This window comes from Stomoxys calcitrans, chromosome 2 (genome assembly GCF_963082655.1).
Source record: "Stomoxys calcitrans chromosome 2, idStoCalc2.1, whole genome shotgun sequence".
Lineage (NCBI taxonomy): Eukaryota > Metazoa > Arthropoda > Insecta > Diptera > Muscidae > Stomoxys > Stomoxys calcitrans.
In genome coordinates, this window is record NC_081553.1 from 33627488 (window position 1) to 33641434 (window position 13947).

Sequence of the window (13947 nt, forward strand, 5' to 3'; positions counted from 1 at the left end):
ATCGTTGATAAACTCAATTTGAATCGAAAAGCACTCATTGATGTATGAAAAGTTTGACCCTGCTCGGTTCCTGGGCAAATTTGTACTGTAATCTCAAATACCTTTCTTTTGAGTCCCATATTGGTAAATATTTTGGGTTTAGGGGGTATTTCGGGGGTGGTCACTTGGCCATCAAAGTAATTATGAGAAATATGAGCTCTACTTTCAGAAACATTTCGTATGAGTTCCATAATGTGTTTGAAGGTGGGGTGGACCCCAGATTCTTTGTCCCGAAAATGAATATGAATTTCCTGAAAATCAAGAATTTTATACGAAAATGAATACAAATTTCTCGAAAATCAATAAATATCCACCCAAATAGCTTTTATGCAATAGGAAGGGGATTTTGGGGTGGGGCGGATCCCCAAACACATGGCTCTATATAGCCATTGACGGTGTTGGGGCTGTCCCCGCGGCACCCGTCCCCAAAAATAGAAACCATATTTTTTTTGGTTTTTGTTAGAGTGCAAAAAATTTCGTACTAATCGCATTACCAATCTCCAAGATCTGGTATTTTTGAAATTAGGGTAATGAGAACTGCATTTTTAGGGGAGACATGTTCGATTCAAATATGGATAACAAATTCGTGTCCACTCCCAAATCGCTTTACTTTGAACCCCATTTTGTCATGGTCGATAAGTAAATATGAACCGTTTGGATGGTGTTTTGGGGCTGGGGAGACCACTGGCACTTTGCCCTAAAAATAGATTTCAAATTTGTTCTTTACTCCCAAATACCATTGATTTGAGCTCCATATTGCTATGATCCGAAATAAAGTTCAGTTTAAGGTGTGATTTAGGGCTTACCCCCAAAATTGGTCATCAAATTCGTTTTCTACACTCAAATTCCTTTCATTTGAGTCCCATACTGCCATAATGGGTCAATTAATGTATTCGACGTATTTTTAGGAGAAAAAGAGCCATCTAGACTTGAAGGCAAATTTTAATGTCATATCTACTAATCTACTCCCAAATATCTTTCATTTGAATCCCAGCCATGGTCGGCTGATATACCCATTTGAGGGTATTTAGGAGTGAGGCGACCTCCCTTTACTTGAACCTAATTTTTTATGTCATATTTGTAATCTACTGCCGGTTACTTTGCATTTGAGTCCTATATTGATAGGAACATCGAATATTTCTGCTTAGAAGAGCTTTTGGTTTGGGGCGGCCCGCTGGGTAGTTGAACTTAAAATTTCATATGATTTTCATTTTCTAGTCGTCAATACCTTTCATATGGTACCCATATTGTGCCCATCAGTCCTCTTTTGGATTTGGGTGGAGTCTTTGATATGAGGGGGAGGGTCAGCTACCATCCGATATCTAAAAATTATATAACCTATGTTTCCTTTTTTTGATTCTACGGAACAAACAAACAAACAAACTGAGTCACATAAAGTCACGATGGATTATATGTCCATTTGGGGAGTTTTTGTGGGGGTGGGGGGTGACCCCTTACACTTCGATCTGATTTTGTATGCCAGATTCGTAATCCACTCCCGAATACCTTTCATTTAAGCCACATATTGATATGGATGACCAATTTGTCCGTTTTAAGACATTTTGGGGTTAGGACGACTTCCTGGGTATTTGAACCCAATTTTTAATACCATACGTAGGGTGACCCCCTACACTTCGATCTGATTTTGTATGCCAGATTCGTAATCTACTCCCGAATACTTTTAATTTAAGCCCCATATTGATATGGGCGACCAATTTGTCCGTTTTTAGATATTTTGGGGTTAGGGCGACTTCTTGGGTAGTTGAAACCAATTTTTAATACCATATTCTTATTCTACTCTGTAATACCTTTCATTTGATATCCATATTGTCTTTATCGGTCCACTTGTGAATTTGGGTGGTATTTTTGGGATAATGGGGAGGGCCCCCTAGCCCTCCCCCTCCTTCCGATATCAACAAATTATAAAGTATATTTCTTCATCCTGATCACTTGAATACCTTTCATTTGAATCCCCTATTGTCCCGATCGCTCTACTTTTATTTTTGGGTAGTACCTTTGAGGTTAGGGGGAGAGTCCGCTCCCCCCTAAGTCCGATTTAAGGGTGTTTTGGGGGTTGATATCCAATTGACGGACTTAGCACTTGGTCCGTCAATTGGATATCAGATACGTTTTCTTATCCTAAATACCTTTCATTTGAGTCCCATATTGTCTTGATTGTTCTAAATATATGTTTGGTGGGTTTTAGGGTGGGGCAGCCCCCCTAGGCACCCCATCCGAAATTTGAATACCAAATTTTTATTTTTAGGGTACTATATGAGAGCACACAAAATTTCGCTCAAATTGCACGACTCATCTCCGAGATCTGGCGTTTCTGAAAATAAGGGTAAGGGGGAGGGTCCACCCCTCTGAAGATATCAAAAAATTTAGTACCCCATTTTCACCACGGCGTCATTATGCACCATCTGTGAAAATTTCAAGAACATCGGTTCAGCCGTTTCTGAGTCTATAAGGAACACACAAATTGATTTTTATACCCACCACCGAAGGATGGGGGTATATTCATTTTGTCATTCCGTTTGCAACATACCGAAATGCCCATTTCGGACCCTATAAAGTATATATATTCTTGATCAGCGTAAAAATCTAAGACGATCTAGACATGTCCGTCCGTCTGTCCGTCCGTCTGTCCGTCCGTCTGTCCGTCTGTCTGTTGAAATCACGCTACAGTCTTTAAAATAAGAGATATTGAGCTGAAATTTTGCACAGAGTCTTTTTTTGTCCATAAGCAGGTTAAGTTCGAAGATGGGCTATATCGGACTATATCTTGATATAGCCCCCATATAGACCGATCCGCCGATTTAGGGTCATAGGCCCATAAAGCCACATTTATTATCCGATTTTGATGAAATTTGGCACAGTGAGTTGTGTTAGGCCCTTCAACATTCTTCGTCAATTTGGCCCAGATCGGTTCAGATTTGGATATAGCTGCCATATAGACCGATCTTCCGATTTAGGGTCTTAGGCCCATAAAGCCACATTTATCATCCGATTTTGATGAAATTTGTCACAGTGAGTTGTGTTAGGCCCTTCAACATTCTTCGTCAATTTGGCCCAGATCGGTCCAAATTTGGATATAGGTGCCATATAGACTGATCCGCCGATTTAGGGTCTTAGGCCCATAAAAGCCAAGTTTATTATCCGATTTTGCTGAAATTTAGCACAGTGAGTTGTGTTAGGCCCTTCAACATCCTTCGTCATTTTGGCCCAGATCGGTCCAAATTTGGATATAGGTGCCATATAGACTGATCCTCCGATTTATGGTCTTAGGCCCATAAAAGTCACATTTATTATCCGATTTTGTTGAAATTTGGGACAGTGAGTTGCGTTGAGCCCTTCGACAACCTTTGTCAATGTGGCCCAGATCTTTGCAAATTTGGATATAGCTGCCATATAGACCGATCCTCCTATTTATGGTCTTAGGCCCATAAAAGCCACATTTATTATCCGATTTTGTTGAAATTTGGGACAGTGAGTTGCGTTGAGCCCTTCGACATCCTTTGTCAATTTGGCCCAGATCGGTGCAGATTTGGATATAGCTGCCATATAGACCGATCCTCCCATTTATGGTCTTAGGCCCATAAAAGCCGCATTTATTATCCGATTTTGCTGAAATTTGAGACAGTGAGTTGCCTTAGTCCCTTCGACATCTTTTGTCTATTTGGCCCTGATCGGTTCAGATTTGGATATAGCTGCCATATAGACCGATCTCTCGATTTAAGGTTTTGGGCCTATAAAAAGCGCATTTATTGTCCAATGTCGCCGAAATTTTGGACAATGAGTTGTGTTGGGCCCTTCGATATTTGTCTTCAATTTGGCTCAGATGGGTTCAGATTTGGATATAGCTGCCATATAGACCGATCTCTCGGTTGAACAATGACTTGTACTTATAAGCATTTGGTCTAAATCGGATGATATCTATAGAGCTGCTATGGGGCATAAAGTATGCGTTTTTCATTGGATTTTAACGAAGTGTGGTTCACATATATACCCGAGGTGGTGGGTATCCAAAGTTCGGCCCGGCCGAACTTAACGCCTTCTTACTTGTTATATATAAGATGATCCGCTTGGATGTGGGATGTCATATTGGAACCTCACATATCAAATAACATTCAAATCGGAAAGATTTGTGCCAAGAAATCAAGAAATCAAATCGATGGATCAGTTTATATAGGCGCTGCATAAACTCGGGCCCATACGTTCCACTTACAATCACAAGCGAGGTATATTAGCCAAAAGTATTTGAGCGAAATTCGAAGCAGCTTGCGAAAGTAATACGAAAACTAGTATTCTAAAGAACAATGGACAGACAGAGAGAATGACAAACGGCCAGACAGACAGATGGACAGACCAGCAGATGGACTGATACCCACCCGAACGAACGGACACTACCACATCGACATAGAATGTCATGGCACATGTACTTTGTAGAGTATTTCAAGGTATTACAAACTTAATAGGCAAAGTTAGCAAACCCGCTATTAAGGTGAAGGGTATACAAATTAAACATGCCTCAAAGATAAAATCGCTACCTTACCACATAAACACACATTTTTTAGTAATCAACAAAATTTTTCATGCGAAATTGTCACATGTTCAGATTTTTGATTTAAAACCGGATCCTTTTGCTCAATGCAGCTATAGCAAACTGAAAGAAGAAAAAAAATCTCAATATGTAACGAATTAAATTGATATCACCATAATCAGGTTACAACCCCCACAATAACGCCTTTATTATTTGCTGCACATGCAACATAGATAGATGTTGGTTGACAACGACAACTTACTGCCCACATCACATTCGTTGCACAATTACGCAATGGCTTTACGCCAAGCCATAGACATAATTTTGAATGGCAAAAAAGCAACCCCTAAATTTAATACAAGTACCAAATCCAATGGTTCGATGATGTAATTGATGGTTGAAAACAATTGCAACAATTAAGACGGACAAGGAATTTGGCGATCAGAGGGTTGATGACAAAGTCAAGATATGATTGATCTCAATGGATAATTTCATATCAATTAAAGGCATACTAGTTTAGATTTTAAAATTAAAGCGAAATAATTTTATTATCCTATTGATCTGTAAGGATAAATAAACACTACTCCAACAAGTAAAAACGCCGGGCCGGGCCGGGCCGAACTTTGGATACCCATCACCTCGGGTATATATGTAAACCACCTTTCATCAAAATTCGGTGAAAATTTCATGCCTTATACGCATATACCTCATACCGATCTGATCTATATAGGACACGGATGTTGAAAAGCCTAACATAAGTCACTGTGTCAAATTTCAGTAAAATCGGATTATAAATGCGCCTTTTATGGGGCCAAGACTTTAAATCGAGATATCGGTCTACATGGCAGCTACATCCAAATCTGGACCGATTTGGGCCAAGTTGCATAAACATGTCGAAAAGCCTAACACAAGCACTGTCCCAAATTTCGGCGAAATCGGACAATAAATGCTTCTTTTATGGGCCCTAAACCTTAATTCGAGAGATCGGTCTATATGGCAGCTATCTGCAAATCTGGACCGATCTGGGCAAAATTGAAGAAGGACGGCGAAGAGCCTAACCAAACTCACTGTGTCAAATTTCAGCAACATCGGACAATAAATGCGTCTTTTATGGCCCCAAAACCTAAAACCTAGATATCGGTTTATATGGCAGCTATATCCAAATCTGGACCGATCTGTACGATATTGCAGAAGTATATCAAGGGGCTTAACTTAACCCACTGTCCCAAATTTCGGCGACATCGGACAATAAATGAGCATTTTATGGGCCCAAAACCATAAATCAAGAAATCGGTCTATATGGCAGCTATATCCAAATCTGAACCGATCTGAGCCAAATTGAAGAAATATGTCAAATGGCCTAACACAACTCACTGTCCCAAATTTCAGCAAAATCGGATAATGAATGTGGGTTTTATGGGCCTTACACCATAAATCGGAGGATCGATCTATATGGCAGCTATATCCAAATCTGAACCGATCTGAGCCAAATTAACGAAGGATGTCGATGGGCCTTACACAATTCACTGTCCCGAATTTCATCAAAATCGGATAATAAATGTGGCTTTTGTGGGCCTAAGACCCTTAACCGGAGGATCGGTCTATATGGGGGCTATATCGAGATATAGTCCGATATAGCCCATCTTCGAACTTAACCTGCTTATGGAGAAAAATTACGAAACTATGCAAAATTTCAGCTCAATATCTCTATTTTTAAAGACTGTAGCGTGATTTCAACAGACAGACGGACAGACGGACGGACATGTCTAGATCGTCTTAGATTTTTACGCTGATCAAGAATATATATACTTTATAGGGTCGGAAATGGATATTTCGATGTGTTGCAAACGGAATGACAAAATGAATATACCCCCATCCTTCGGTGGGAGCTGAACCGATTTTCATGAAATTTTCACAGATGGTAGAGTTTGTGCCCCCGGTGATATCCGAAGGAGGGGCGGACCCTCTTCCATAGCCCAATTTTCAAAAACGCTAGATCTCAGAGATGCGTGTACCACTTTTAAGTGACATTTTGTATGCCACCTAATGGTACCCGAAAAACATGAAATTTGTAAAAATTTTGGGGTCAAATAACCCTGGGGGGGACGCCCTATCCCCAAACCCAGCCGGACGGACATGTTTACCGATTGGGACAATATGGGTATCAAATGAAAGGTATTTAAGAGTAGAGTAAGAATTGGTAAACGAAGTGTTTAGGGCTCCACCCCCCCCCCCCCCCCCCCCTCCATAAAACCCCCCAACAGTACTCTTTTACCGCTTTGAAACATATGGGTATCTAATGAAAGGTATTTAAATGTAGTGTACAAATCTGACAATTTCCTTGGTGTCTGAGGGTCCCACCCAAAACCCCCCGCAGGCCATATTTACCAATTGGGACAATATGGATATCAAATGAAAGTTATTTAAAAGTAAAGAAAGAATCTGATATAAAAAATCTATTGCTTGGTAAATGGGGTGCCTTCAACCACCCAAAACCCCCCAGGGGACAGTAACCCCGTCAGGGCTTATTTACCAATTGGGACAGTATGGAGGTGTCAAAGGTATCTACGGGGCCTCCCCAACTCCAAAACCCCTTAAACGAGTAGGAATCTCCAACGTTACAAAATGGGTATAATGTGAAAGGTCTTTGGGAGTGGACTACGAATCTGGTATACATATTTGGGATAGAACCTGGCCCACCGGCTCACCCACTAAATACCTTTGAATAGGACGTGTAGTTCAGGTCTATGTCAGTAGATTTCGAATCTAATGTTGATATATGAATTCAAGAGTCTGGGTCACGCCCAGCCGTTCAGCAGGACATGTATATCGCGACAATTAGGGTTGGGGGGCCATTTCACCCCATAAACTTCCCCTAAACCAATAGCTCCACTCAAATAAAAGAAAAGTGAGAGTAGAGAACGATGCTGATATTTTTCAAGGCTAAGTGCGTGGGTGCCCGCCCCACCCTAGATATCCTTTTAAGTGGACATATCTGTGGATTATGACAATAAGGGGTTCAAATATGAAATCTGTTTTATGACCAAGTGTTTCAGGGACGCCTTACCTAAACTCCCTCTAAACCACACATATATACCGACTATAGAAATATGTAGCTCAAATATGATTTGATCTACCTCCAAAGTCCTATAAATGTAAGAAATATCTGAAAGGACGTACCAGTACCCCCAAACAGGATATTCCTGACCGTGCCAGTAGAGGGCTCATATATAATAAGAGAGTGAGAGAAGGTGCAGCGGAGCGGGCCCTGTCGAGCTAGTTTTACTATAACTCCACTTCCATATTCAAAATCTATCTAAATATTGGGTTGCCCAAAAAGTAATTGCGGATTTTTCATATAGTCGGCGTTGACAAATTTTTTCACAGCTTGTGACTCTGTAATTGCATTCTTTCTTCTGTCAGTTATCAGCTGTTACTTTTAGCTCGCTTTAGAAAAAAAGTGTAAAAAAGTATATTTGATTTAAGTTCATTCTAAGTTTTATTAAAAATGCATTTACTTTCTTTCAAAAAATCCGCAATTACTTTTTGGGCAACCCAAAACAGTTTAAGCGAAATCAAGCAAAAAATCCGATTTTTTTGGATTAAGACCCCAAATTGCAACATCGGTCTATATGGCAGCTATACCTTTATAAACTGGATTATATCTGGATTATATTTGGACCGTATGTCGGGAAGCTTTGAACAACTTACTATTTCAAAATTAATCGAAATCGGGCAATAAATAAAGCTTTTAAGGGCTTCAGACTCTTCACCAGATCAGATCGGTCTATGCAAATTTGCCCATGAACATTCCATTAAGGAAAATTTCAGTTGTTTGAGCCGATGTGTGAGAGCTCGCATTGTCGTGGTGAAGAGTGATCCGTCTTAGGCGGTTGGTTTTCCCGATTTCATGGAAGACAACTGACAATCATATGACTGTGCACCACTCAAAATTGACTGCTCTGCGTTATTCTAGTGATACGATTGTGACATGTCCACTTTTTCCGAAAAAAAACAGGCGAACATTTGCTTTGAAGTTCTTCGTGTGCGAGCATCTTCTGTTGGATCTGGATTGGCATCTTGAGCTTTTAGTCGTTCATGAAAAGGGTAAAGGGTAGTTCTTCATCTATTCCAACTCTTGCTAAGGATGATCAAACGTTCACTGACCCGATTGATAAGACTAACCTATTGACTGATATATTTGCAAGGAACTCTTCCCTGCCGGATAGCAATCAACCACTCCCCTCAATCGAAAATGTATTTGGCGTCATGTCCCAAATATTTTTTCGAACTATTGGAGTTAAAAGGGTTCTTGAGAATCTAGACGTAAATAAATCCCCGCGCCCGGATGGCATATCAACACTTGTCTTAAACAGGTGTTCTTCGATGCTCGCTCATTCATTAGGCAACCTTTTCAACCTTGCCTACCGTACGGGAGTCTTTCCGACGCGTTGGAAGTTTGCAAACGTTCAGCCAATACCCGAGAAGGGTGAGGCAAACAACCTTGTGAATTATCGGCCAATTGCGATGTGCTCCGCTCTCTCTCCAAGGTCATGGAGAGCATGGTTAATCACCATCTTGTGAGGTATTTAGAGTCGAATGGCCTTCTTAGCGGCCAACAGCATGTGTTCCGCAGAAATCGCTCTGCGGGCGATCTCATGACACTTCTGTCGGAACACTGGAGTCGCTCAATCCACCAGTTTGGTGAGAGTAAGGTTGTGGCTCCAGATATCTCTAAGGGGTCTGGCACGGTGCACTACTATCAAAGCTTATCGCATTTGATGTCGGTAAAGGCTTCATTCGATTTATTTCGAGCTTTCTCAGAGATCGCATTATTCGAGTCGTTATAGATGGGTTCTCATCCAATGAGCATAAATTGACCGCATGTGTACCCCAGGGCTTTGTTCTTTCTCCTTCTCTTTTTATACCCACCACCGAAGGATGGGGGTATATTCATTTTATCAATCCGTTTGCAACACATCGAAATATCCATTTCCGACCCTATAAAGTATATATATTCTTGATCAGCGTAAAAATCTAAGACGATCTAGACATGTCCGTCCGTCTGTCCGTCTGTCTGTTGAAATCACGCTACAGCCTTTAAAAATAGAGATATTGAGCTGAAACTTTGCACAGATTCTTTTTTTGTCCATAAACAGGTTAAGTTCGAAGATGGGCTATATCGGGCTATATCTTGATATAGCCCCCATATAGACCGATCCGCCTATTTAGGGTCTTAGGCCTATAAAAGCCACATTTATTATCCGATTTTTTTGAAATTTGGGGCTGTGAGTTGTGTTAGGCCCTTCGACATCCTTCGTCAATTTGGCTCAGATCGGTCTAGATTTCGATATAGCTGCCATATAGACCGATCCTCCGATTTAGGGGTTTAGGCCCATAAAAGCCACATTTATTATCCGATTTTGCTGAAATTTGGGACAATGAGTTGTGTTCGGCCCTTCACTATACTCCGTCAATTCGGTTCAGATCGGTCCAGGTTTGGATATAGCTGCCATATAGACCGATCCTCCAATTTAGGGTCTTAGGCCCATAAAAGCCTCTTTTATTATCCGATTTTGCTGAAATTTGGGACAGTGAAATATGTTAGGCCCCTCGACATCCTCCGTCAATTTGGGTCAGATCGGATCAGATTTGGATATTGCTGCCATATAGACCGATCCTCCGATTTGGGGTCTTAGGCCCATAAAGGCCACATTTATTATTCGATTTTGCTGAAATTTGGGACAGTGAGTTGTGTTAGGCCCTTCGAAATCCTCCGTCAATTTGGCTCAGATCGGTCTAGATTTCGATATAGCTGCCATATAGACCGATCCTCCGATTTGGGGTCTAAGGCCCATAAAATCTACATTTATTATCCGATTTTGCTGAAATATGGGAGATTGCGTTGTCTTAGGCCCTCCGATGTCCTCCGTCAATATGGCTCAGATCGGTTCAGATTTGGATATAGCTGCCATATAGACCGATCTTAAAATTTAGGGTCTCAGGCCCATAAAAGCCACATTTATTGTCCGATTTTGCTATAATTTGAGACAGTGAGTTGTGTTAGGCCCTACAACGTCCTTCGTCAATATGGCTCAGATCGATCAGATAGCTGCCATATAGACCGATCCTCCGATTTAGGGTCATAGGCCCATAAAACCTATATTTATTATCCGATTTTGCTGAAATTTGGGAGATTGCGTTGTCTTAGGCCCTCCGACGTCCTCCGTGAATTTGGCTCAGATCGGTCCAGATTTGGATATAGCTGCCATATAGACCGATCTCTCGGTTTTAGGTTTTGGGGCTATAAAAAGCGGATTTATTGTCCGATGTTGCCGAAATTTGGGACAAAGAGTTAAGTTAAGCCCCTCGACATACTTGTTCTTATTCCGTCAACGATCTGTTGGGTCAAACGTCGAATCCGATTTACTCTTTTGCGAATGACAGTAATCACTGTCATTCGTATTCAGAGGTGGGTTATGGACGATACACTCTGCCAGGATTTGCTGACCATTTCTGAGTGGGGTCGTATGAATCGAGTAGATCTTAATGCACGGAAGACTCAGTGCTGCTTGTTGTCACACAAACGATTCGCTGACCCGTAACGATCATATTGTCTACCAACGGTGTAATTGTTGAGCAATCAGAAGCTCCTGATGTTCTGGGCATGAAAATACAAAGTGATGTCCGTTGGGCTAAACATGTATTTGAAATGTCAAAAGAAGCGTGCAAAAGTTTAGGCTTCCTTAAACAGAGTAAGAATTACTTCACTCCGTCTGATCTTCGTAACATCTACACCACTTTCATAAAGCCCAAAATGGATTAAAACTCACATGTATGGGCTGGAGCTTCAAAATCATCCCTGGAGCTACTGGATCGTGTACAGAGGAGAGCGATGGCGTTGATTGGAGACAGTGGGGTATCCAACTTTATTGCCTCCCTTCCTCATCGTCGCAATGTGGATTGTTTGGCGCTATTCTATCGGTACTTTCATGGTGTGAGTTCGTCTGATATTCGTTCGTCCTCTTATTCCTCATGTAAGGTTGTATGTCAGGGATACTAGACATTCCAGGAACTCACACCCGTTTGTAATTGATTGACCAGTCGACCGCACAATGCATTATTGAGAGAATTCTTATTTCGCCTGAACCGTTCGTATATGGAATCGACTTCCGGCTAAGGTTTTTCGCACCCACTTTGACATCCAAAGATTTACGACGAATGTTAGTAAGCACTACGCCAACGCAATGCACTGCATTCATAGGGGACTTCCCCTGCGTGTTGGATTAGTTTTTTATGTTAAAAATGCCTCTGCCACTTTTTCTTCCACAAAACTTGGAAATTATCAATCAGATCCCATATTCAATATCAATCCCAATATTTGATGTTTTGAATATACGAATAAGAATTTTAGCTAAGATCACCAATTATTATTGACTTTAAAAACAACAATTTTGTGGAAAGTCTTTTAAAGTTTAATTGTGCGCCATAATCATGGTTCAACTATGTTCGATCAGTTGTTAATAACAAACATTTCACAATTTTCCTTGTTAAATTTAATTCCCTGGTTTTTACAATGGGTTTTGCGGTGTGTTTGAGGCCAATGCTGCTGCGACGTTTCATTTCTTCCAACACTTTTTCCACCCACATGCTTTGAAAATTCCTTTTACGCTCTCACTTCAACAATCAAATCGAAGACAATGTAATCTGAAGTAAACAGAAAATGGCTTATTTTTCCCGCAGCCAACCAGCCAGCCAGCCAGCCAACTCTAAACGAACATAGCAGCAGACATGAAAACACTTCGATAAAAAAGGATCAGATCATTATTAAGAGTAGACTTGTGGTTGTTGCGGTTTGTAATGCATTTTAATAACATTTATGGTTATTTCATTTCTTTGATATTTTCCCCAAACACACACACACACACACTCAGAAACACCATTTAATTTGTGTGGCTTTCGCAGCACTCTTGGCAAGTGTGGCGGTGTGCGGTTGCTGAGGTGAGTGTTTGTTTGTTTTTCTTATCCTACTTTACTGTCATACCAGGGATTCTGAGAGCACGATGCGCATAGGCGCATGCGCAGCATTGTATACTGCCTTCGCGCTATGTACTCGTATTTAGGCTGTAGTTGACTTGTGTCGTCGTGGTCGTCGCAGTTGTCGCCCGTCATCGCAAAGCCTGCAATATGGAATTGTCTTTGTTGTTATGGCGGCAGCAGTTAGTTGTTGTCGTCTTCGTATCTTGAAGGTTGTCATAAGCTAAGAAATATGATGCTTTTGTTGGCATCCCCCCACCAGGCTATCGTAAAGACTTTTTTGTGGTTTCAGACTCTTCTCATTTGGCTTTAGTTAAGTTGTAGGAGTTGAGCGTTTTTTTCTTGCCTGCAGTTATTGCTAACAAATGACAATACAAATTGTTAATGTTATGAGATGGTTTCGATGGCTGGCTGGCTGGTTGGCCCATTTAAGTGGGTCGTTTGGAAAAAAAGGGATTTTCCAAAAACAGATTGTTTGTGATTATCGTTGTTGCTGTTGACAGGTTACCCATAGTGGAAGTTCATTGTATGGAGAAATATATCATTAATTCTAAATAAAATAATTTTAGTATTTTTATATTTAATTGGACTATTAAATCAGACATTTTTGGCAATGTATTCCTTAAAATCATATTTAAACACTTCTTTATGAATTGAAAAAAAATTTTTTTTTTAAATTAAATTTTCAATATTTAAAAAAAAGAAGTAAAAAGGCGTTGAGTTTAGCCGGGCCGAACTTTGGATACTCACCACCTAGGGTATATATGTTAACCCCCTTCCGTCAAAATCCAATGAAAAATGCATACCTTATGGCCCATAGCAGCTATATCGAAATATGTTCCGATTTGGACCAAATACTAATAAGTACGAGTCATTGTTCAATTGTGTATAACAAAATATTGGTCTTTTTAGTAGCTATATCTAAAAATAAACCGATCTGAACCATATACGACACAGTTATCGAAAAGCCTAACATAAGTCACTGTGTCAAATTTCAGTGAAATCGGATTTAAAATGCGCCTTTTATGGGGCCAAGACTTTAAACAGAGAGATCGGTCTATATGGCGGCTATATCCAAATCTGGATCCATCTGAACAAAATTGTAAAAGAATGTCGAAGGACCCAACACAACTCACTGTCCCAAATTTCAGCGACATCTGACAATAAATGCGCCTTTTATGGGCCAAACCCTTTAATCGAGAGATCGGTACATATGGCAGCTATATCCAAATCTGAACCGATGTAAGCCAAATTGGAGAAGGATATCGATGGGCCCAACACAACTCACTGTCGCAATTTTCAGCAAAATCGGATAATAAATGTGGTTT